The 24,906-nt window shown below is 52.9% G+C and overlaps 1 protein-coding gene and 1 long non-coding RNA gene across 4 annotated transcripts in view; one reads left to right on the top strand and one right to left on the bottom strand.

Moving 5' to 3' along the window:
* The window catches only part of VWA5B1 (von Willebrand factor A domain containing 5B1), a 62,952-nt gene extending 52,019 nt beyond the window's left edge, over positions 1 to 10,933 (bottom strand). Inside the window, exons 1-2 of the mRNA XM_029947327.1 lie at positions 10,781 to 10,933; positions 10,099 to 10,229 (exon numbers count right to left, since the gene is read on the bottom strand). The gene's annotated coding sequence lies outside the window, so the exon portion shown is untranslated. The remainder of the gene's footprint in view (positions 1 to 10,098; positions 10,230 to 10,780) is intronic.
* Positions 10,934 to 12,473: 1,540 nt separating this feature from the next.
* LOC115298485 lies at positions 12,474 to 15,068 on the top strand. 3 transcript variants are annotated; one of them, XR_003911768.1, is made up of 5 exons: positions 12,474 to 12,876; positions 13,040 to 13,171; positions 14,313 to 14,464; positions 14,703 to 14,803; positions 14,954 to 15,068. It is a non-coding gene; the product is annotated as an uncharacterized LOC115298485 (long non-coding RNA). The 3 variants fall into 3 exon arrangements; XR_003911766.1 differs by having other exon boundaries at positions 14,703 to 15,068; XR_003911767.1 differs by lacking the exons at positions 12,474 to 12,876; positions 13,040 to 13,171 and adding an exon at positions 13,475 to 13,688 and having other exon boundaries at positions 14,703 to 15,068.
* The last annotated feature ends 9,838 nt before the right edge of the window (positions 15,069 to 24,906 follow it).

Below are 24,906 nucleotides of genomic sequence, written 5' to 3' on the forward strand. Positions count from 1 at the left end.
GCTGTGCCTCTAAACAAGTCTGAATTTTCCTGCTTCCCCCTTCCGTCTGGTTCTGCTGATTCTGCCAGGAAGGCCATCCCTGCCCCAACCCTGTCCCCCAGAGGAGCTGTCACCCAGTCTTTAAGGCCCAGCTCAAATGACACCCCCTCCACGAAGCCTTCTTGGCATCACGACGGCCCCCACCAGCATAGTCCGGCATGCCTGCTCTCTCCTAGGCCGTGTGTTGTCCACTCAGCAGATGCAGAGGGTGTGCCTCCCACGCACCAGCGCGGTGCTGGGCCTGGGCCACAGAGGCGGGCACACGGACAAGGACTCTGCCCTGAGGACTTGTGTCCTGTCTCCCTCCCACCCCAGCCAGGAGGCGGTCAGCTCCTGGCGCCAGAGGCAAGGACTGTCTCCCCCACCGTCTGGCCCATAGTCGGTGCTCTGCGATGGCCTAAATGGATGAAAGGCATGTGCTCTAGTTACCCAGTGAATGAATGAGTGAGCGAGCTAGTGAATGAATGAGTAAATAGGATAGAGTGTAATGAGGAGTGGGAATAGGTTTTGGTGACGGGTTCTTTTAAAGCAGCTAGCAGTGAGAGAAATCCCTCTATTTCAACCCACAGCCTGCAAGATTCCATTCCAGAGCCAGCCGTAGTCTCCTTTTGGGGTGGAGAGTCGGGGATGATCAGGACAGAGGGTGCCTAGGCCTCTCCGTGCTCCCTGTGTGTGCCCTGCCAGGAGACCTGGAGTCCTGCCAGTCTGGATGTCCAGGACAGTCAGCCCTGCATGTGGCTGAAGCCCAAGCCACCCACGGCTGTGGAGGCTTTCTGCTAAGAGGCCGCGTCTGGGCCCTGCTGCAGTAGGGAGAAATAGACAAGCCAGATCGGAAGCTGCGTGTCCCCCAAGCCCTCCATGAGGGCTGCCGGGTTTCTGGAAAGTCTCTGTTGTACACCATTAGGGTCAAGGTGTGAACACAGCAGGTGCCAGAAGCCCCTTTCCTGGGGGCCCAAGGAGGCCCCGCCACTGGAGTCTCTGCCCATGAGGGCCATTCAGACATAAGTCACCCCATCGCTGGGATATTTGGACTCCGTTGACACAAATGCAGTGTCTGCCCATCTTTCCAGGGCCTCATGTTCAAGGTAAGCTCCCTGCGCTGAGTGGCCAGCATCCCTGCGGCCCATGAAAAGTACTAACTAAATGGTGGTGACTTTGGCCTTGCCTATGCCTCCCTGTTGCTAAGGAGCTCACAGAATGACAGTGCCAGGAAAAGACTGTTTTAGAATCCAAGCCCCAGTCATTTCCCTTCTAGAACTGCTGTCTGGCACTGGGGGCTCCTAGGAGACTGGAGAGGCACCCTTGGGTACCGTGCCCCCCTAAACACTTCCTTTTATTTTTTAAAGTTATTTTAAATTATTATTAAGACAGAGAGAAACAGAGCATGAATGGGGGAGGGGCAGAGAGAGAGGGAGACACAGAATCTGAAGCAGGCTCCAGGCTCTGAGCTGTCAGCACAGAGCTCGGCGTGGGGCTCAAACCCGCAAACCATGAGATCATGACCTGAGCTGAAGTTGGACGCTTAACCGACTGAGCCACCCAGGCGTCACTCCCCCAAACACTTCTAAGTGGTGGAATGACAGACTAGGAAGCTACTTCCAGTTTCTGGAACCTGCCTTTCCTCTTCCTTCCCAATTCTTTCTCTCAGAAACTCAGTATCACCCTCTGTGTAATGGGCGTGTAAAGTGGCGCTTTCTCTCCCAGGGCTGTAGCAAAGATTACAAGTCAGACGCCGCACGTAGAGGGCTCACCCCAGGGCTGCTCCTCTCTGGGATTTCTCCCACAAACTCAGACTGCATCTGGGCACCTGTGTGTTTGGCATTTCCCCATGGTGGTCATGGTCATCGACAGACCCCAGACCTGCCACCCAGCCACCCCAGGAGTCCCCTTTTCTGCAGCACCCAGCCTGGGCGTTGCCTGAAGAATATATTCATGGGTGTAATTTCCTTGGAGGACCTGAGCCAGTTGGTGTCGTGCTGCAAGGCTACCCCGCACTCATGCTGTCCCCTCAGATGGCAGAAGGAGGCTGTGTGGGCCGAGACAAGGTCCCCAGGCCCGAGTGCCAGCTCTGTCAACTGCTCCATATGGCCCCTGGACCGAGACCCTGCTGTCACACACTGTCGGCGTCCATCAGTTGGGGCCCAGACAAAGTACCCCTAGTGGGATGCAAAGATGGGTGGGTTGTGGCTTAGTGTCTGTCTTTGCCCCGCTTGTCCCTGAAGTAGGGACTGAGGCTGTCTTGTTCCTTGTCATATTCCCCAGCACATAGAACGGTGGTTGAAAAAGGTCTTTAAAAATAATAACAGCTAGTAAATATGGAGCAATTAATATCCACCAGGCGTTATTCAAAATGCTTTTCACGCATTAGCTCAGGGAACCCTCAGGATGACCCTACGAAGTAGGCATGACTGTTATCCCCATTTTGCAGATGATGAAACTGAGGCCCAGAGTGTCTATATACATCCTTTGCCCAAGTGATGCTCTCATAAGTGGTAGGTGGGAGCTGGGATTTGGGCTCTTTACAGCAGGGGAAACCAAGGCCCAGAGAGGCTAAGGACACCTCAAGTTCACACAGCACGTTAGTGGTGCAAGTTCAGATTTGAACCCAAGCCGTCTGGCTCTAGAGTGTGGGTTGTTAACTGTGTCGCTCTGCGGCCTCCTAGTGCCCGGTGCCATGGCCCAGGGAGTGTGTCTGAGAGCCTCCTTGCTGTTACAGAGGCTGCCATCCTCAGCACGAGGTGGGGCACTGGCCCCCGCCCTTCTGGGGCTCTTTCCCCCCAGGCTTCGGATCCACATCATGCTCTCCTCCTACAGAGTGGGCACAGTTGAGGCAGCTCCCCCTGGGAAGTCATCTGAGCTAAGAGGCAAACGGCACAGGGGACGGACGCACAGAGAGGCCTCCAAATGGGTCCTGGGGTGGGGGTGGGGCAGTGCAGGAGAAACTCTGGAAGAGGTGTGCAGTGTCCGTTTTCCTGGGAGGGCTCCGGGTGGAGAGGAGCCAGAGGAAGATTCGGAGAGAAGGGGGAGGTGGTGGAAGGAGCCGGGTCCAGGACACAGAGTCCCCACTGCCGCCCAGGCTTAAGGAGATAGGATTTAGAGGCTCCAGACACTTATAACAAACTGTCCCTGAATCAGGCACTGCGCTAAGCAGTTTATGTGGATTAGCACACTGATTCCTCATGAGCCTGTAGCGCTTTTCTTTCTTTCTTTTTTTTTTTTTTTTTCCTGCAGATGAGCTAGGTGAACACAAGGGAGGTTAAGAAACTGGCCCAAGGTCACAGCTAGTAAGTAAGAGGTCTGGGACCGGAAGTCTGGCAACCTCTTTCTGTTGCATCTGAATCTCTCACTTTGCCATCCCAGAGTCCATACTAACAATATCCCTGTGCTCAGAGGCAAAGGAAAAGCCCTTTCAGGGTGCAAGGTACAACGAGGGTTTGTCAGCGACAGAGACTAAACCAACTAGGGATGAGAAGGTAGAGAGAGAAGGCCAGTAGCAGAGTCTCCCTGGTCAGGGGCCTGAAGGTCAAGAGCTCAGGCTCTAGAGTCCCAGCAGTTAGGTTCAAAGCCAGACTCTGACCTCCGAGGGACAAGAGCAGGTTTCTTCATTCTCTGAGCCTCAGTTTTCTGATCTGTAAAAAGGGCACAGTAGCAGGCCCGCCTTTGAGTGCAGTCACGAGGCAGTGAAGCAATGTGTGTGAGACACTGAGCCCAGTGCCTGGCCCGGAGTAAGTGCTTCCTGTGTCTGCACGGGTATGTATGTTGGCTGAGCTCTTGAAGGTGAGTGGGGAGCTTTGGCCTGTGGGGGGGTGGGGAGATGGGGTGAGGGGCAAACCTGGTCAGGGTGGGCCTCCTGACAGGCTCTTGAGGAATCTCTTAGAAAACCCTTCAAGGTTCAAATAATTGAAAATGACAGGGGCGCCTGGGTAGCTCAGTCAGATGAGCATCTGACTTCGGCTCAGGTCATGATCTCATGGTTTGTGGGTTCTAGCCCCTGGTCAGGCTTTGTGCTGCAGCTCAGAGCCTGGAGCTGCTTCGGATTCTGTGTCTCCTCTCTCTCTGCCCCTTCCCCACTTATGCTCTCTCTCTCTCTCTCTCCTCTCAAAAATAAATAAACATTAAAACATTTTTTAAGGTTTTGGGGTGCCTGGGTGGCTCAGTCGATTCAGCATCCGACTTCGGCTCAGGTCATGATCTCACGGTTTGTGCTTTCGAGCCCTGCATTGGGCTCTGTGCTGACAGCTCAGAGCCTGGAGCCTGCTTCTGATTCTGTGTCTGCATCTCTCTCTGCCCTTCCCCTGCTCTCATTCTGTCTCTCAGAAATAAATAATAAACATTAAAAAAATTTTTTTTAAAGAAAATGGTGGAGTTTACAGTACTGAGGGCATTCTAGTCTCTGGCCAATTTACCCTTTCAAATCTACCGCTGTGCCTTAAGAGTATGAGTAAGGAGCATTGTGCTTTATAGGAAGTGATTTATAATATACATTCATATCTGTGAATTAAATTGGAGCTCTGTGAGTTGGGGCAAAATAAAGATTATTATACCCATTTTAAGGATCAGGGACTGAGGCCCACTCAGAGGGGAAGTAACACAGGAGAATTGGAGCTCCTATGGCAGAGTTTTCTCTATGCTATGGGCTCAAGGTCTGTGTCCCCACAAATCCAAAGCCCTAATCCCCAATGTGATGGTATTTGGAAGGCAATTAGATGTGGATGACGCCATGAAGATAGAACCCCAGGATGGAATTATATTAAAAGGGGAAAAAGCCAGAACTCTCTCTCTCTCTCGCTCCCCACCATGTGAGGATGCAGCCCAGCTCTCCGTAAACCAGGATGAGGGCCCTCACCGAGAAGCCAGCCATGCTGGCATCCTGATCTCAGACTTCTGGCCTCCAGAACCATGAGAGGCAAATTGCCATTCGAGCTACCCATTCTAGGGTGTCCTTGTTAAAGCAGCCAGAGCTGCTGAGACGCTATGAAGACTCTCCACCTGCTTCGGGGGCGGGGCTTCAACGGGGCAGAAGATGACTCCACTGGCCACGAGGTACTCAGTGGCCAGAGTTGGGGGCCAAGATGCCTGAAGGGAGTCTGCCCAAGATAACTCTTCCACTTCCCCCCATTTTCTGTTTGCATTCTCATAAAGGCTTTGATGCTCCTCTCTTGAAGAAGCCCACGTGTGATCTTCACACTGTGGGCAGATTTTCCAGTTCTCTGGGCACTTCTAGAAGCTGTCTTCTAGAAGGTATGGCTGTGTTGTTGCTAAGACCAGTGAACTGAGTGGAAGGGAGGCGTGTCACTTCCAGGAGGAAGCTTTCAAAGCTGGTGTGTACTTGGCCGTGTCTTGTTCTTTGCCACTGTGATCATGGGGACATATGCCTACAAGGAGCCTCTGTTATCCTGGACCTAAGAGTGATTGTGTTATGTGACCACACTCGAACTCATGAGCTGTGTTATGCATGGCCCACAGTGGATGTGCAGCAGGAGCAAGAATGAAATGCAATGGTTTACTGCAGCACAGTGTAATCTGACTTGCCAAGTAGAGTCGTACATGTTGGGTCTCGGTGCAAAGATGGTGGTCCTGAGACAGAAACCACAATATAGGAAAGGAGTAAGAGGTGGGGGAGGGGGGTTGTCCAGTAGGTCCACTAGAATATACTCTCCATGAAGGCAGAGAGTTTTGTGTATTTTGTGGACAGTTGTATCCCTAGTGCTTAGCAGAATGTCCGGCAATCAGCAGGTACTCATTAATGTTGAATAGACAAATGGATGGCCTCCATAGTTGCCCCATAATTGGACCAGAGAAAGACCTCTCCAAGTGAATCCATTTAAGATGGGGACCAACATTTCGTATGAAATAGTGAGTGAAAAAGAGTTTTCAACTGGGATCTTATTTTGAAAGGTAAAACTAAAAGTATGAAAATTGAATCTTATATTGGATTAAAATAAGATGATAATTACAGCCGTGTGTTAAACCTTCCAATGAATGAAGGACAAATTAAGTTTTGATTGGGCTGGGGGAGATAAATTTTTTGTACAAAATCATATGCTAGCATGATATGACATTTTTTTGTTTCACATTTCTCCATCACCAAGCGATCCTTCAATTTCCATGAACTCATTGTTGCCCATTTTCCCTTCTGCTGTTTTCTGGTCTACCTCTGCTGGGTTCTCATTTGTCTGTGAGATGAAAAGAGCTCTCCTAGGTCCTTTTTGGTTGGTTCATTAAATCCTACAACCTTCCTAAGACCTGAATTTCACTCTGCAATCCTTTGGCATTGTATGTTCAGTTACTGACATCACCCCAAACCCAAAAAGAACCTGATGGACACCGACATTGAGTGATGAGCAGGGATGGATGCTGGCATTGAGGAAGGAGAGATGTTCAGGCACAGACTACTTTTTAAGTGGTCATTTCATTAATGGTCTTCTATTAGGGTGCTCTTTTTTAAACCTACAGCCTCACATCTGTAAGGTCTCAGATAATGATGACTCAGACCCCTGTATGGGATCTGAACAAGGAACAGGGCATACAAGGCCAACCAGGTGGACCCACCTCCTGCCCTCCAGCCGCTCTCACCAGCGACTCCTTTCTCAGTGTGTTGGGATCATCCACTCCAGCTGCCTGTCCTCACCTTGCATCCTTCTCTGTCTCCAGAGTGGCACCCGTAGAAGGAACCACTTCTAGTCCTGGGCCCAGTTGTGCGACTCCCAGTATGGTTATAGGAAGAGGGAGAAGAGCTTTGTATTAAGACCCCCTGGGACTCAAGGACATTCAAAGCACATCATCTAGCAAAGGGTTTTAAACTGGGGACTGCGATCCCCCCGATTCCAGTGAGGATTCAAGAGGTGAAATTTTATCTCCTCAGGTTCGTCAATTTGTCTTCCTGGGGTCCCCATCTGGCCAGCTCTTTCCTGCTCCAGGATTGCCAATAGCTTTGGCTGAAGCCCGACTCCTTGAGGTCAAACTCGGCCTCCCTGATGGTCCCCTACCCTACCCAGGTCTGCTGCCTGACCCTACGTTACTCCCCACCTCTTACTCTATGGTGCTGGGAAAGCAGCACATTGGCTCCTCCCCAGACCTCTGTGAACCTAATCCCATGCCTTTGTTTATACACTTCACCCAGAGTGCCATTATCCCATCTACCAGTTTCTAAACGTCCTTGTCCTCTGGGCCCTTTTGAGTCCCACCTCCTGCTTGAAGCCTTGTCTAATCCCCTTAGTTGGCTGTGAGGCTCCCTCCCCTGAGCCCCTCGGCCACATCCTTCTGTAATCCCCCCTCTTCAATGGCGGTCCCAGCATCTCTTTCAAGAGGAGGCAAAGAGGCCCTTCTCATTCTACTTCTGCCCTGGCAACAGGCAGGTGGCATGTGCTCAGCACCATCCCTTGCTTCATTTCTGGTGAAATGGCTCTGCGTTTGTTAGGTGACAAACCTAGCACTTGGAGCTCTCCAAGACTCAGTTTTGTCAGTGTAAAATGGGGACTAAATAAAATACTAGGGGTAAGGACTCTGGCAAGGGGAAAACACAAGGCGGGGAAGACGCGAGGTACCAGTCCCTGCCTCTGGCTGCCCCTTCTCTGTCTCTTTTGCAGACTCATCCTTCCATGAGGCAAGAAACTGGGCATGAAGGCAAACATTCCTCAAGGGTCCACCTCAGGCCTTCTCTGCTCTGTCCCAAAGTGGTTGACCCCTGTCCCACTCCAGCGTGTGAGCAGCTGACCCACAAGGGTGTCTCTGCAGCCGGGTCCCGTCTGCACCTCTCAGGCCCAGAGAACCCCCCCCTTGCATTCTGCTCTTGGCAAGCTCAAGGAGGCCTCAAGTTCAAGTGCTCCTCTCCTGGGCACTATTTTACACAATCATGGCTGGTTGATTAATGTCAGTCTCCCCACTGGAGACCACAAGCTCCTTGAGGCCAGGAGCCCGATGCTCAGCACAGAACCTGGCATAAGGTAGACATCCAGTGCTTGCATGACGGCCATGCTTTTCCCTCTTTCCACCCAAGCCTGTCTATTCATCCCAACAGACCTACCCATCGACCAAGACCGCCTGTCCCTTCCAACCTGTACTCATATCTCCAGCTCATATAAAACCTCCTGCGCTCCTCTCTGTCCATCCATATAGCTACATCTCCCCCCTGCTGCTTTATCCAAGTCCTCACCCCAACACTGCTTCCTCCAGGAAGTCTTCTTAGCCCCACACTGAGCACCCCTGATCCCAACCCCCTCTCCCAGAGGCCTTCCTGCATCAGCCATGCTGCTGGGTGAGCGCCCTCCTCCCTGCCACCCCAGAGCACTGGTTAGAGTTTTCATGAGGGAGTGCCCAGTGGTCACATTCTCTTAAAGGAGGTTAGGTGAGAGGACAGGATTTGTTCATCCCTGGTGACCTAGAGCCATACTTCATTCACTGAGCCCACTGAGCTGTTCCCAGTGACTGCAAGGGGGTCCGCTGACTTGTTTATGATGATCCTCCGCATGGCATTGCCCAAGCCCCTCTCAAGTCTGGCTGGGCTGGGGTGCTGGTGAGAACATGGGAAATCTAGGTTGGCTTGGCCTTTGGTTACCGAGGCCATGTAGGCAGAAAGTTTGGCCAGGAGGTCATTTGTCCATGAAGAAGAGGCCAGGGGGCCCACCCAGAATGGCGTGCAGTGAGGGACACCAGGCACAGTGTCACTTCTTCCCTCTGGGCCAGGAAGACTTTACCACCGGCCCATACCACCGGGCTGCCGACCAGTGGCCAATGGCCAGTCTCCCTTCTGAGAGCTTAGTCGGGCCTGGATTTGGATTTGGTTCTCACACTGTTTTCTGTGAGGTCACAGACCCCTAGTTAGCTACCCCCCCAGGCTGGGAACCTTGACCTGTCTCTGAAGAGCAGTCAGGTCTGTGGTCCACCCATCAGGAGCACTGCCCACCTCACCTCAGGCCCAGGATCCCCACCTGTGTGGGATTGGATGGAAAACAGCACAGCCTGGAGAGGGGACTCCGACCAAGGCCGGGTGAGGAGGGAATTGCCCTGCCCAGCAACCTCTGGGTCAGGTTCAATCCACAATCACCTATACGTGTGCATATGTGCGTGTGCACACACGTGTGCCCCACACTCTTAAATCCCTGCAGACACAGGGCATCCCACACAAGTGCCCCTAAACACGTGAACACGTGTGTCCATGTGCCACCACCTGCCCCCCCATCACCAACTTATGGAGTTCACTCCATAGCATCACTACCCTCCAGGGACACACCGCTGCACGCACATGCCCTGTACACTTCTCAACACACACCCCACCCACCACATGCACACGTGCTCAGGGCCCCCCAGCCCAGCGAGCCAAAGGAGTGTCTGTGCTCTCTGCCCTCCACCCTGCAGGAGGGCAGGAGATCACCCAGCACCCTCTGAGCATCTGTCTAGTGCCCTGGGACCCACCTGGGCTCAGACAGATGAACCCAGGGAACAAGATTCTGTGCCAGCAGAGGAGGAGAGAACAAATGCTCTGTCCCCTCTAAAGACTTCTTGAAAGAAGGAAAGAGAGAAAGAGAGAAATGAAGAAAGAAGGAAAGAAAGAAGAGAGAGAGAAAGGAAGAAAGAGAGAGAGAGGTAGAGAGGGAGAAAGAAAGGAAGGAAGGAAGGAAGGAAGGAAGGAAGGAAGGAAGAAAGAAAGAAAGAAAGAAAGAAAGAAAGAAAGAAAGAAAGAAAGAAAGAAAGAAAGAAAGAAAGAAAGAAAAAGACAAAGAAAGAGGAGTAAGAACAGAGACAGGAAGATGCCTGTTGCTTTTGGATGGGGGAGAGGACAGCAAGGTTCCGGCCTCCTCCCCACCGAGACTCGAGACTCGAGACTCGAGACTCGAGACTCGGCCAAACCTACTCTTCCTCTGCTGTGTGGTGCGGAGGGAGCCGCCGAGGGAGCGTCTCGTCGGACTGAACCTTTGGGGCTGCAGGAGACGTAATGACTGGGCTTCTAGTGGGGCTTTGACGTGTTAGCAAACACCACCACTGTACTTGGGACCAATTCCCCCCCTGCACCCCCCCCCCCGCTGGAGGACCCCTTCTCCGTCCTGGAGCCCAACTTACCTGGCAGGAGCAGGGGGGGCACACGCCGCACTTGGTCAGTGGCTTTGAGGACAGTCACACGCCGGGCACCTGGAGGGCAGCAGGCACGAGCCAGGGATGGACAGCCTGCAGAGCTCCTGGCAGCCCCAGGGCTCCGGAGGACAGACAAGAGATGATGGGGACCCGGAGATGGTGGAAACAGGTGGCTGGGATGGGTTTGGGGGGGGAGGGAGGCAGAGACGGAGGGGAGAGAGGCACAGGGAGGGGAGATGCGGAGAGAATCACACACAGAGAAAAGAGAGAAATAGACCGAGAGCTCCAGAGAGAGGGAGAGAGGGGGAGGGAGTGGGGAGAGAGAGAGGGAGGGAGGGAGGGAGAGAGGGAGAGCTAGAGAATGAGAGAGAGAGAGGGAGAGCGAGAGCATGAGAGAGAGAGGGAGAGAGAAACGGAGGGGGGAGGATTCCAGCAGCAACATGTGGCAGTGTTACCTCTCACTTCTAATGCTGGAGCATCCCGAGCCCCATCTTCCTCTGACCCCCTCCCCTAGTGCAAACACACGATGTGCACATCCTGATGCACACACACAACACGCACTCCCATAGCCACTGGCACACAGAGACACCTGAGCCCATCACGGACACACCCTCACGCGCACGCACACAGGACGGCCCCTCATCCTCCCACAAGCTGGACCAGCCTTTACCTGCCCCAGAAGCAACATGTGACTGGGCAAATACCCTCCTGCTCCGCAGCCCCAGAGGCTGCCTCCCGGCACCCCGAGCTGCTGGAGGGGGTACCCAGGGCTGGGCTACGGTGCCCAAGCCCAGCGCCTGCCGCCCTGGCAGCTGGCCTGATGGATGCCCACATCCCGGCTACAGCTGTTTAGGTGGCCTGCAAGAAGCAGAGAGCCATTTGTTTTGTCAGAGCGTAACCATGACAATCACCCCCTGCGCCTCTGGTGCTGCTCCCCCCTGCCTGCCCCTCCCCCTTCTGTGGAGCGCTGGAGGAAGCAGGATGCCACTTAGCAGTCTCAGCTAATTCCTGCTGGGACTGATGGGGAGGGCCTGGCCCGTGATAATAGGTTTGTGGGCAGCCCTTCCCTGGGGAAATGGGGCTGCCTCTGGACCACTGGGCCCTGTGCTGGGCCTGCCATTGACTTGGAGCCCCTCTTCCTGGGACCAGAGTGCAGCTGGCTCCCTCTATACCTCCTTGTCCTCCAGCAAGTCCATTCCAGTGCCAGATGATAGGAGCTGTAGGTCCACTTCCCCCCAGGGCCACGACGCCCCAAGCAGACGGCTCTGGTGACTGTGGTCATGGGCCACAGGCAAGGTATCTGCCTGTCCCATCTTAGAGTCCCAAGTCATCACCTCCTGCCCTCAATCAAGCCAAAGCCACAAGGGAAATTGCTAGGCTTTTAGGTGCAGCTCAAGGAGGCATCTGACTGGAGGTCTGGCCTCTGGAGTACAAAGCTGGGCCACCCAGAGAGCCAGAGGCTTGTTGTGATCAAGGACAGGTAGATCTGGAAGCCAAGAGGCCTTGCCAAGTGGGTCTGTGAAACCTAACTTGGGGTCTGGAGTTAAGGAGCTGAGAAGGTACGCCTTAGGGGTACAGAACGGAGCTGACAATCCTATGCTTGCACATTTCGAGTGGTCCTTATGACAACATGAGAAGAGGGGCTTGATCCCAGGGTGACCAGAGAAACTGCTTTGGAGAAGTGGAGTGACCTGTCCAAGGACACGTGGATTCAAGCTCACACCGTCAGATTCTGGCACCTGGGAACTTTCCATTACACCTCGTTGGCCTTTTCAAGCAGCATTGCACACAAGGCCCGGAAGGAGGGCATGCTCACCTGCTCTGTGCCAAACACTGGGAGGGGGATGCTATGTTCCTCATTTCAAAAACAAGCCCAGAGAGGTAAAGTGACTTGCCTAAGGCCACACAGCAAGTGGAAGAGCCAAAATTCAAGTCTAGGTCTGTCTGACTCCATCTCTCCATCTCTCCATTCTTCACCATGTATCAGGGCTACATCCAGGGCAGAAGACCTATCGTTTTTCCGGTCTCTCTGCCTCAGGAGGGTGGAGTCTGAGGCGTGGGAGGGGGCAGTGGCCAGATGCAGTGTGGTAAAGAAGGTGTAAAGAAGGTGTGAAAGAAGCAGATGGTTCCACCATTAGAGTCACATCTTAGGATTCTCTGGAGCCTGAACTGCCCCCCCAGACTTTCATTAAGTATCTACCTGAAACCCCAGGTCTTTGCCATCATTGCAGGCATCAGCCTGCTGAAAGGGAGGCCCCAGAAAGAGAATTTTGGGGAAGTCCAGAGGGAAGGATCTGGGAGGGTGTGCTGGGCAGACTGAGCGGAGGGGTAAAGAGGGGAGGGAACTACCCGGAGCAGAACTTCTCCAACTTTATTGTTTAGCCTGGATTGCTCCTGCATGCCTGCTGGGGTGTCACAGCACAGAAGACAGGAGAAGATGATGTTTTGGGAAACAGCGTGCTGCCTTTGCCTTTGGAGAACGAACCCAGATACACAGCGGAGTTGAGTTCAGTACTTACACTCACCTAGTGAGCCAGGCTTTGGGTCCAGTGCTTGGAGAGGGTGCTGAGGGGCGAGACGCAGATTCCAGGAACCTGGCCAAGTGGGAAGTGGCACAAGGGCTCACAACCGAGCCGTTCCCCTGTGCTATCTTATTGAACGTCTCCATGAATCACCCATGGGGCAGGCAGACTCAGCCGTGCTCTGGAGGGGTAGGAGACGGAGGCTGCCGGGGCACTGTCACCTGGCACCTGGAGTCACCTACAGGTAATGGACTGGGGCTTATGGGACACAGCCATTTAGAATGCCAAGTCTTCCCCAAAGCCCAGTTCTCAGCCCCATGAAGTTCAAGATCTCTGCCCCCCATCCAGGCCATTTCCAGAGTCGCCATTCCTACTCAACCATCCCATGCCCCGAGTTTGCATTTTAGGACCCAAATTCTGTGGGATTCAAGGTCAGCCTGGGTGCGTGGCAATAAGGCTGTAAGGAGAAACATGAGGTGGCCGGAGACGGAGCATCAGAGACAAGAACTGGATGGGTCGAGAAGCCTGCCGGCTCGGAGGTGGGTCCAAAGCTTCTGCTCCAAGCCCCAGGATTTCCTTACTCAGTGTCTTCGGTTCCCAGGGCTGCTGTGACAGATGACCACAAACGGAGAGGCTTAAAAGAAGAGATTTATTCTGTCACTGTTCTGGAGGCTAGACGTCCAAAGTCAAGTGTCTGCAGGGCCTTGCTGCCTCTGAAGGCACAGGGTAGAAGCCTTCCCTGTTGTCTGCACCCCTGTGGCTCCAGGCCGTTCTCTGCCTTCCTCCGCTTCCAGATGTGTGGCTTCTGTCTGTGCTTCCGTCTCACACAGCCCTTTCCTGCGTATCTCTGTGTCTTGGTGTGTTCGTGTCCAAACTCCCCCTCCTTTCTCTTCCAAAGTCCCTTGCCGCTGAATAGGGACCTTTCTCATCTCACCAGATTACATCTCAACCTGATTATATCTGGTCCCCAAGAAGGTCACGTTCACATATCAGAGGCTAGCACTTGAACGTATCATTTTAGGGGACTCAATTCAACCCGCCAAAGGCACTCAGAAGGTAATAAAGGCATGGGACTAGCATGACCCCAAGAGGCCAGTCCTCTGGACTTCTAGAAAGTCAGAGAGGAGAGGAAAGCAACAGGCAGTGTAATGAGGGGGTTAAAGGTGCACTCTGGTACTAACTACCTGGGTTCAAACCCTGACTCTCCTATTCCCTGGCTGTGTGTCCTTAGGGAGATCACTTAACCTCTCTGTGCCTTGTGTCCCCTCTGTAACATGGGGATACTTGAAGTGTCATCCTGATAATTAAATGAGTTAGTATTTGCAAAGCACTTAAGATAGTATGGCACTGAACATCACACGAGTGGCCAAATAAGCATTAAGTGTCCCCTAGGCCAACGTTACCGTTTCATAGGTGTGAAAAGTCAGATGCAGAAAGGAGAGATGACGTCCCCTAAGTCACCCAGTTGGGTCAGCTGGGGTGTGGGGTTGCCCTCAGGGGGGATTAAATCTCCTTCCTGTTTCTTGTGCAGTTGGAGAAATCAGGGGGATGGTCTGGAGGGGCGGCAAGAGAGGAGGAGGCATGTGTAGAGCGGACGTGGTGTCCCAGTGGGGACAGAGCAGTAGCCTCCTCCCGTCCACACACACACACACACACACACACCCCTCTTTTCCCACCCAGCCCTCTGTTTGCAGGATTGGTAGCTGCCGTGAGACGGTTTCTGCCCACACAGAGGAAAACAGGCTTCCAGAGTGTGTAATCAACACAGTCTGCGTGAGACGGGAAAGCTAGTCCTCTGGTGACGTGGGAGCATGGCCGACAGATCAGGGAAGGTCTGCAGAAGGGCTCTTTCCCAGAACACCCTGGGACGGGTGGCCAGGCTGCGCACAGGGTGCATCAGAGAGGAGCCCTGCATCAGGCTTCATTCCGGAAGGGGCTAGACGCAGCTGTGTCTAGCTGTGGGGTGCAAGGGGCACCAGGTCCCAGCTTTGGAGGCAGTGGGCTGACTTCTGCCACATTCTTGGCAACACTCGTGACCCCCACCCTTCCTTTCTTTACCTCCTCTCCCAGCCCCTCATCTGCTGCAGGAAATAGTGAAATCATTCCAGTTTATTGCTGCTCCTGCATCTATGTTCTGTGCCATGTGATTTGGAAGCTTTTCCTCTAAAAAGGTGGCTGTAGTCCCGCCCTTCACCTTGGCTTCGGGCCCACCGACTGGTTAACCAATGGGCTGTTGAGGGGGATGATGTAACTAAAGGCTTGGAAGGTGCCCACCTGATCGGGCTTGCTCTCTTGTGCCTCTGCCCTCATTGCCGTGCCAGGAACATGCCCAGATTGGTGCCCTGGCCCCAGGGGGAGGATGAGCGACAGACAGAGCAGGACCAGAACGCCCCAGTCGAGCCCAGCCAAGATCAGCCGACTCTTAGCTGATCCAGAATAAATGGTGGTTGTAAGTCGTGGGGTCTGGAGTGATTTGGTTAGCAGCTTTCTCTGGTAATGTCTAAGCGATAAACTGCCTCTTGGAGATTTCAGCTACTCGATGTCTTCTGAGCACAGGCCTCATGTCCACCCCCAGCCTCGGTTCCAGCCTCCTCACCGCTTATCCCCGTGCTGCCACCAGATCTTTGTAATACCTGATGATGCTTGTCTCTACTCACCACCCCTTTCTCAACCCGGCCTAACCCTTTTCGATGCCTCCTATGGCTTTCAGTAAAAAGTTCCCTTCTTAGCATTCAAGACCTTTTATGATATTGCCCCTGCCCTCTCTCTGGCCCAGCTCTGGCCCAGTACCCCACCATGGACCCTTCCCCGGCCACATAGAACTACTCGCAGTTCTTCTCACCTCGGGTTGTTTCAAACCTCTGAGGTATAACCCGTGTTAATCCCTCCATTGAAAAGGTGTCCTTCATGTTTTCATCTAGCTATCTTCAAAGCATCAGCTCCTTGAGAAAGCCTAACCATCCCAGATAGATTGCCCGACCAAGGGGCTGCCCTGTCCCACACCCGGTGCAGAGCCCGGCATACAGTAGGTGCTCAACTAATACCATGTAGGCTGAATAAGTGAGCGAGGGCATGGATTATATGAGCATCACTCAAGGGCAGTGTCAGGTCTAACACACCTGTATTTACAGCATTGAATGCTGATCCGGACACACAGCAGGGCTTCATAAATATTTGTTGAATAAGTGAACGAATGAACATGACTGCATCACCCAAGCTGCCCCCCTCTTCCCCAGAGAAGGTGGCAGTGGGGTGGGGGCCCCTGACATTGGGCAGAGCCGGGAGGAAGCTTGGAGGGGCGTTGAGGGGTGGGGGTGGTGGAAGCCGTCTGCTCCGAGTCCAGCGAGAAAGTTGCATTGTCTGCAGAGAGCTTAAAAACCCTCAAAGAGACTACAATCAGTCTGTTTTATCACGGCGCAGCGGAAAGTTAGAACCACGGCAATGATAAAATCATCCTCCCTACTGAGCAGACCACTCGCGCCGTCTCTGCCCTGATGTCCCGCTGCAGGGAGATCGCTGGAGCTCACCACCCTGACAGTCTGCCCCGCAACCCACAAGGACATCCTTGGAGAGACAGGGCAGCTCAGTGTCGGGAAAGGGATATTGGCAACCTCAGTGAGCCCAGCCTGGCTTATAAGGGCTTGCGGTTCCGGTTAGACGCCAGAAAGCTACTGGCAGGGCCGTGGGGGCTCCTGGCTGAAAGGGAGCAAAGGCAGGATTTGCACCAGGTCTGTGTGCATCAGAGCTTTCATCTCCACCAGGTCCGGCCCTCGAGCTTGGGCCCCTCCTGACCACTGCTGGCACCGATGTGCTCTGGCTGAGGACAGGACCGGTCAGCCCCGAGGCCGCCCTCATCGCCTTGGGCAGCATGAGGCTCAGGGAAGAGGCACTCAGTGCTCACCTACATAATGATCCCTGACACTGGTCCCCTGGGGACAATACCCCTGAGTCAGGAGCCTGGTCCTATCACTTGCCATTTGGGGGGACCAGTTCCCCTTCTGAGTCTTGATTCTCTTCTCTCCAGAGCAGGGACAGTAATTCCTGTTCCCCCTGGTCAATGGCTACCCCATCCATCCTGCCGTGCACTCAGCTACTGGATGTTCTCTCCAGCTCTGCTTCACCCCTCCCCCGCCAAGTCACCCTCAGCCCCCTCCAGAGTGGCTGCCATAGCCTCCTGGCCCCTGCTTCCCCTCAAGCCCTTCCAGTCTGTTCTCCAAGCCGCTTCCAGAGTGAACTCTGCAGAGCATCCAACCGGATCTCGGGAAACCCTGATGAAGCCGGCAACCACTTCCCATTGCTCTCAGGATGAAAACACAATCCCTCTGAACCTCAGCCCACAGGGCGCCCACAGATCTGGTCCTTGCGGAGTCCTTCCACCTCCTTTCCGATTCCGGAGGCGCTGCATTCCTCGCAGACCATCATGGCCCCTGAGCTGCCTTCTGACTCAGGGTTTTGTCCAAGTTGTTCCCTTTCTCCAGAACATTCTTCCTGCCTCTCTTAATTCACACCTCTACCTCCTCAGAAGTCAGCTCAAGGATCACTTCCTCATGGGACGCTCGAGGTCTAATTCCCCAATTACAGGCTGTCCTTGCCCTGAAGATCTGTCCTTTGTAGACTTTATGGCTCTTGTCACCACTGCAACTGAATGTTTCACCATGGAGTCACTTGATGCGTGTCCTTTTCCTATACTAAAATGAAGGCTCATTCTCCTTTGACAACTGTATACGCCACACCCAGTGTGGTATCTGGCGCAGGGTAGGCAGTCAGTAAATATTTTTTGAACAACCAAATAAATAAAACAAAATGAAACCTGTAATGAAAGTGACCTTCATCAAAAATATAAATCCTGGGTATCCATCAGGAATTATTATTATACCCACTTTACAGAGGAGGAAACTGACAATCAGAAGAGTTAAGGGACTTACCCAAGTCTCCCGGCTTGGTCGCATGGCCAGGGCCAGGACCCAGACGCGGTTGCCAGCACATGGAGGGGCTCAGGTCCTGCCCCCCCTCCCCTGCATGTCACCTGCACCCTGCTGCCTCTCCAGAAGGTGGGCTGCCTGGGGATTGCAGACGGCTGCTGGCAGGGGTCAGTGCCTGCGGGAGACCATTGCTCCGCAATCGGGTACCTGTTTCTTATTCATGATCTGTTACCATATGTGGTGCCTCAGTACAAACAAACAGGCAGTGACAGCTCCAGGCTTCAAAGCTGTCCTGGGGGCAAGAACACAGCGGACCAGGGCCAGGGGGCCAGTGCAGCTCAGTGCCGCAGGGAGAGGCGGAGGCTGGGAGAGAGGTCGGCGTCTCAGACCAAGGTGGCTGGCTGCTCGACAGAAATTGGAAGGAGGCAAAGAAGACTTGCTCAGGGACAAAGAAGGGCCAGATCTCTGCATCTGTCAATCTCGTACTGTGCTCTTTGGCTTTTGAAACATAGGCACATTGCAAAGAAGGAAAGGAGGAAAACAAAGGAGAATAAATGCCTTCACACGTGGTCTGGAGGACTTAACTTCTGTTTCTTGCCCTCTCATCTCTTCAGACTTTTTCTGGGCAAAGAGAATAACACATTTCCAGTCTCTGCAATCTGCAAGGCAGCCCGGGACACTTTGTGCATTGAGGGCCTACAAGGAGCCTGGCACCATGCCAAGTGCTCTCTCTCTCTCTCTCTCTCTCTCTCTCTCTCACTCACACACACACACACACACACATACACACAAACTGTTGCACACAATTCTCACAACACTCTGGGAAGCTTTTCCTGGTGTTGTCTGGTTTGTTTAAATTCAACAAACATTTGCTGTCTCGGAGCCCCGGTGGTGAACACGGATGCTACTCCTGCCATCACGAATCCTACATTCTCCAGTCAGGGGAGCGTTCAAGATTTGATAAATGCCTGAAAGGGGACAACTTGAGGGGCATGACCCAGAGTCACTAGGGTGAGGGGTGGTACATTATTTTGGGAAGTCAGGGGAGGCTTCTGTGAGGAAGTGACATCTGAGCTGAAGTGTGGAGGGGGAGGAGAGAGCTAGCTGTTTAGAGAATGGGGTGGGGGAGGAGGAGAGGAGCGGCAGGTGCACAGGGTGGGGGAGGTTACCCCAGGAAGAGAAGGGGACTGGGCTGGCTGGGACAAAGCGAGCGTGCCCCACGCGAGTGGCGGGAGCAGACCCCTGCAGGGTGGGAATTTCACCCTGAGAGCAATGAACAGTCCCTGCAAGACAATAAACTGGGGGAAATAGGCTTTTGCTCACAAGTGCTGAGGTCATCCTGGCCACTGTATAGTGAATGGATTCAAGCTGGGAGAAGGTCAAGGGGAAGCTATTGTGGAAATAAAAGTAACAGAAGGTGGTGGTGATGGAGAGCAGTGGATGGCTTAGGTGGGGGTACGGGAAAGACAAGAATCGAGGGTGCTTCCTATGCTATGGGCTTGTGCACTTAGATGGGTGATGGTGCCGTTCATAGAGGTAGGGATGGTGGGGAGCACCAGGCTGGAGGTGGCACGCGTGACAATCTAGAATTCTGGGCATCAAGAGTTTATGGCAAATCAGGTATCCAGGGAGAGTGCATAGTTGGATATGAGTTTGGAGCTCAGATGATACCGAGCCATAGACAACACTTGGGAGTCATTAAGGTCTGGATGATAATTAGCACCGTGCAACGGGACCCTCTGTGGGCTGAGAGGTGGCTGAGCATCCGCTGTAAATTCCATGGCAGTGGGGCCCACGCCTGCCATTTTCACTGCCCTGCAACTCCAGCATGTACAACCAGCACATAGTGAGCATTTAAGTCATGCCTGAAGATGGAAAGACAAAGTTACAGAGATATCCAAGGTCATGATCTTTCTCTTCAGGGAGCTTATGTTATGCAGGGCCACCCCAAAGCAAAGGCAGCTTCATAGGCATGGAACAGTCTCTGCACAGACAATGTGGACTCTGGGACCATTCCGGTGAGCCAGGCAGCAGGACCCCTGTGTTAGCCTCTGAGTCTGCCTTCATGTGTGGTCCAAGTGAATGGGCGAAGCACACTTGTGAGGAAGACATTTAAAGAGCTCAAGAACAGGTGTCTCCACGCCCTTTGGAATATCTGTTACCTGCTTCCTATCAGAGACCTCCTCAGCAGGTTTATATAGCATTTGCTTTGGCTTTTATGTAGGCTGTTTGGATATGTCTTTGCTACTGTCCTTGACTCATTACATCCTGGTCCTTTCCTTTGGAGATGTTTTTACTATCTTTCCTCCAAACATCCCTCCCTATCACCCACAAAACTACAGGCTTTGCAAGGGTAGGGGACTTTAGCCAATTTGTCTTCCTGAGTGCCTGGCACATGACGGTTAACAAAAACCAGGGCCCATGATAGATCATAGAAGCTCAATGGGTTTATTGAATAAATGAATTCTTAGCTATTTATCAAAGCAAATTCTCTAAGGATCTTTCTTAGGTAAGTAAGTCTCTTAACCTCTCTGTGCTTCAGTTTCTCCTAAGCACAGCCTAGAAATGGTCTGCAATGCCTGAGTTCTTGCTCACTGTAGCGTATCTGAATCTATACATGTTCATTCGGGTGGCGTGGAACTCCGGCTGAGCTGAAGCTAGTGCAGGCCACCAAGGGGGCTGCAAGCCCTGAGTGGGGCAGGGGGACTGACTGCAGGAAGATGGTGCCAGTGCCTGGGACCAGACGGGGAGAAACTTGTAAAATGTGGTCTGGAGCACTTTCTGCTTGAAAAACATTAGAATGAAGACTATACGTGTATTATTTCTATAAAAAAATAATCGTGATGCCCATTGTTAGTCCATCAAAGGGCCTAATTGATTCTCCCTTTAAAAATACCCCTTAGATCCAATGCCCTGCCCCCACCTGCCCCCCATCCCCAGACTCTGCAGAGGCCTCCCGCTGCTCTGTTCCCCTCTTGCTTTGCCCCACAGAGTGACTTTTATTTTTTATTTTTATTTTTTTAGTATTTCTATTTTTAAAGTTCATTTCTTTATTTTTTGAGAGAGGGAGAGAGAGCGAGAGAGCACATGAGCCAGGTAGGGGCAGAGAGAGAGGGAGAGAAAGAATCCCAAGCAGATTTCGAGCTGTCAGTGTGGAGCCTGATGCAGGGCTCGAACCCATGAAGTGTGAAATATGACCTGAGCAGAAATCAAGAGTCGGACGCTTAACCGACAGAGAAACCCAGGTGCCCTTATACAGAGTGACTCTTAAAAACATAAATCAGGGGCACCTGGGTGATTCAGTCAGTTGGGTGTCTGACTTCAGCTCAGGTCATGATCTCACAGTTCGTGAGTTCAAGCCCCACGTCGGGCTTTGTGCTGACAGCTCAGAGCCTGAAGCCTGCTTTAGATTCTGTGTCTCCCTCTCTCTGCCCCTCCCCTGCTAACCGTCATGTCTCTGCATCTCTCAAAAATGAATAAATGTTAAAAAAAATTTTTTTTAAACATAAATCAAATCACATCCCTGGCCTTAAAACACTTTGGGAATTACATCATCCTCAAAATCCAAACTCCTCACCTTGGCCTCGAATGACCAGGCCCAGCCTCCTCCAAAGTGTGTTCTAGCATTTTCCCACTTCCTCGTGCCCAGCCCTCAGGGCCTCCCCACCATGCGGCTCCCTCCTCAGGGAGGGCTGAACCCCTCCCTTTTGGCAAGATCTTCTTAGACGCTCCCCATAAAGGTCACCTCCTTAGGAGGTCCTCCTTGACTACTGATCCCAAGGCACACGGTCCTCTTGGTTTATCTAAATGAACAGCATCCTGTTTGTTTCCTTAGCAGCTCTTCCCACAACTTGAAATTTGTCTGTTCATTTGCGTGTTTGTTGTCTCCCCCTGAGGACCACGCGCTCCTCAAGAATGAACACCATGATGCATCTATTCCCTGGGGTACCTCCAGAACTTAGCACGGCACCTGGCACACAGATGCTCAGTAAATAGTCATCACGTGGATGCCTGGGTGGCTCAGTCAGTTGAACATCCAACTTCGGCTCAGGTCATGATCTCAGTCTGTGGGTTCGAGCCCCTCCTCGGGCTCTGCTGACAGCTCAGCCTGGAGCCTGCTTCAGATTCTGTGTCTCCCCCTCTCTCTGCCCCTCCCCCTCTCATGCTCTATCTTTGTCTCTCAAAAAATAAATAAACATTAATAACTTTTTTAAAAATAGTCATCACGTGAATGAATCCTTCCTCTTCTGCGTGGACCAACATGGTTCCGATACAGTGAGGATGGAGGGAGGCAGGGGCTATTCTGGCCTCTTGAGGCCTCAGCCCGGGGAGCCCCGGCCCACCGCACTCTAGCACGGATGCAAACACCGTACCCCGCCCTCTCAGGAAGCACAATGTGGCCTCCCGTGGGCGTGTCATGGGCGTGTGGCAGGCAACTTGCCCCAGGACTTCCGGTGACGCCTAAAGGAACTTCGTAGGGTTCTGAGCTTCTAGCCGGTGGTGGAGCCCTGAGCCTGCGCGTCTGCGCCTTCATGTTATGACACTCGCTCTTGGTTGCTGGCCTTCACTTTGCTCTCAGTGATGAATGAAACCTTATTTGGATTCAGTGAGCGTGTCTGCGCTGGTGCCAGCCTTGTGTCCCCAGCAGGGAGTCAGGCTCAGCCTGTCCTGGCAGTTCTGGAGTTGGCTCTCCCCAAAGCGGCCCGGCTCCTTGAGACCACGTGACTTCCATTCTGGGGAAGAGGCATGAACAGAATCATCTCTCACAACTTGTTCTTTGCCCCACCCCCACCCCCCCTTGCAGACATTACATGGCAGGTGTAACACACACAAAAAGCTTGATCTTAACTGGTCTCTGCTGGGGAACTTCCGACCTGGATGGGCCGTCATTTTCAAGGTGGAAAAAGGGGTTGATGGTGCCTAAGAACCAACAGATTTGCCTCCTTGGCTCCCAGATGCCCATTCACCCCCAAGGGGAGTGCTTGTCCCTTCAGGTTCCTAAAACCTTGCTGTGGAATCAGAGGGAACCGTCCTCGTTGGCAGAGATGCTCAGAGTCGAGCCAGGACCGTGGTCCATCCAATCACATGTGATCATACAACTCTTTTCCTTATCAAAGCGCATTTCTGTTTGGGGTGGGAAGGAGTTAGGGGAGAGGCTGGGGCTTGGGGCTCGAAGGAGAAGGTGGCCTCGGTGGTCATCGGCATCACATAGTCTGACAGCAACTGATGAGCCTTCTGTTGTATTTGTGAGAACATAAGAATTCATTTCCTGACGGACTTTACGTAGACTCTACACAACCTGGGAAACAATTACCTCGGCTCCCTGGACCTGGAAAGCCTCCCCTAAGAGCAGGGACAATGAGGCCTGCCTCACAGGTGGGTTGTGTCAACAGATGAGATCAGGTAGACCAAGGGCGTGGTGTGGGCTGAGCTGCCCCTGCCCCGGCCCCAACTTGGATTCTGACCGGGTAGCAGAACCAAAACTTTGGCAGGTCACTCCCAATAGGCTGCCAATTCAACGTATGAAGTGTCCACATAGGAACATATCACACATCATAACGGCACCCTCCCTACATTGCCTGACAAGCTGCTGATAAAAAGTTATGATTGGGGCACCTGGGTGGCTTAGTTGGTTGGGTGTCTGACTCTTGATTTCGGCGCAGGTCATGATCTCATAGTTCATCAGTTCAAACTCTGCATTGGGTTCTATGCTGACAGTGCAGCGCCTGCTTGGCATTCTCTCTCTCCCTCTCTCTCTGCCCCTCCCATGCTCGCACTCTCTGTCTCAAAATAAATATATAAACTTGGGGTGCCTGAGTGCTCATCCAAGTTTGGCTCAGGTCGTGATCTCACAGTTCGTGGGTTCGAGTCCTGCATCGGGCTCTGTGCTGACAGCTCAGAGCCTGGAGCCTGCTTCAGATTCTGTATCTCCCTCTCTCTCTGACCCTCCCCTGCTTGTGTTGTCTCTCTCTGTCAAAAATAAATGAAAAACATTAAAAAAATTAAAAATAAATAAATAAACTTTAAAAATATATCTTTAAGAAAAAACAGCTGTGATTTCTGTGTACTTTCCAGGTTCCAAGAACTTTTCACCTGTTAACAGATCCAGTCCTTGCAATAGCCCTGCAAGGGATGTTTTTATTACAGTCCTTGGTGTGTAAATGAGGACACTGGACTCAGAGGGGAAGGGAATCAGAAGGCACAGCCAAGATTTGAACCCAGGACAACGGCCCCTCCCTTGGCACCATGCCCATCCCCCACCTGCATGGGAACTTTCCATGACCTTCTTAATTGTGATCCTCCATCCCCACCCAGGGAACTCGCCCCCGTGGGGACAGTCGCTGCCCACATGGGGACAGGCCTATGGATAGGACTGATTGGTCTGTGGCTCCCCTGGGCTCTCAGAGGCAATAAAGTGCCATGACACATTCCCATCAAGGTTGAAGCTGGTTTTTCTCTCTCAAAGACTTTGTCCCTGTGAGGTTGGACCCTGGGCCCAGTCTCCAGAGAATGGAAAAGCTTGATTTGCCATACCCGGGAGCGGTCAGGGCCCTCCCAAGAGCTAGGCCGTTGCCATGGCGCCCACCTCAGCTCCTCTGAGGCTGGGCCCAGCCGGCGCGGTCCAGATATGCATCGGATCATGCCATGCTGGTGGCAACGTTGCCAAGGGGATGCCGGCCTTCAAGACACTCTGGTGCTGTGAATACTGATGAGGAGCCAGAGGAATGCAGGGACAGGAGTTCCAAAGGACACCTCCCTCCTTGGGGCTGCTCATCCACCGAAGAAAAGTCCCTCTGCTTACTGATGTCTCCCAAAGTGCCTAGCGCTGTGCCTGGCAAATAGTGGACACTCCTTCACTCACTCAAGAAATGTTTGCTTAGGACACTCGCATGCCAAGCACTGGGCAAGCAGGGAGAGAGTGAAAACACACACAGGACGGACCTTTGTGGAGCTTGTATTTTAGTGGAAGAGGGAGCTACTAATGAATGTGACAGATGCTACCAAGAGAGCTCCATGGAGCTTGTCTGACGGGAAATTTGACCTAATCAGGGAGGTTGGAAGTCTACTTGAGTTGAGATCCAAATGCAGTGCTGTTCATTAGAGGAAGAGGAAGGGGAAGGGAGAGTGAGAGGGGGAGATGGTGGAGGGAGAGTGGGAGAGAAGGGGGAAGGGGAAGAGGGGGAGGAGGAAGGGGAAGGTGATGAGGGGGAGGAGGGAGGTTGGGAGGAGGAGGGGGAGGGGAAGGTGGAGGAGGGGGAAGGGGGAGGAGGGGGAGGAAGAGGAGGAAGGGGAGGAAGAGGAGGAGGGGAGAAGAGAGAAGGGAAGACAGTGGAGGGGGAGGGGGAGGAGGA

This window comes from Suricata suricatta, chromosome 8, assembly GCF_006229205.1.
Source record: "Suricata suricatta isolate VVHF042 chromosome 8, meerkat_22Aug2017_6uvM2_HiC, whole genome shotgun sequence".
NCBI classification, from domain to species: Eukaryota; Metazoa; Chordata; class Mammalia; order Carnivora; family Herpestidae; genus Suricata; species Suricata suricatta.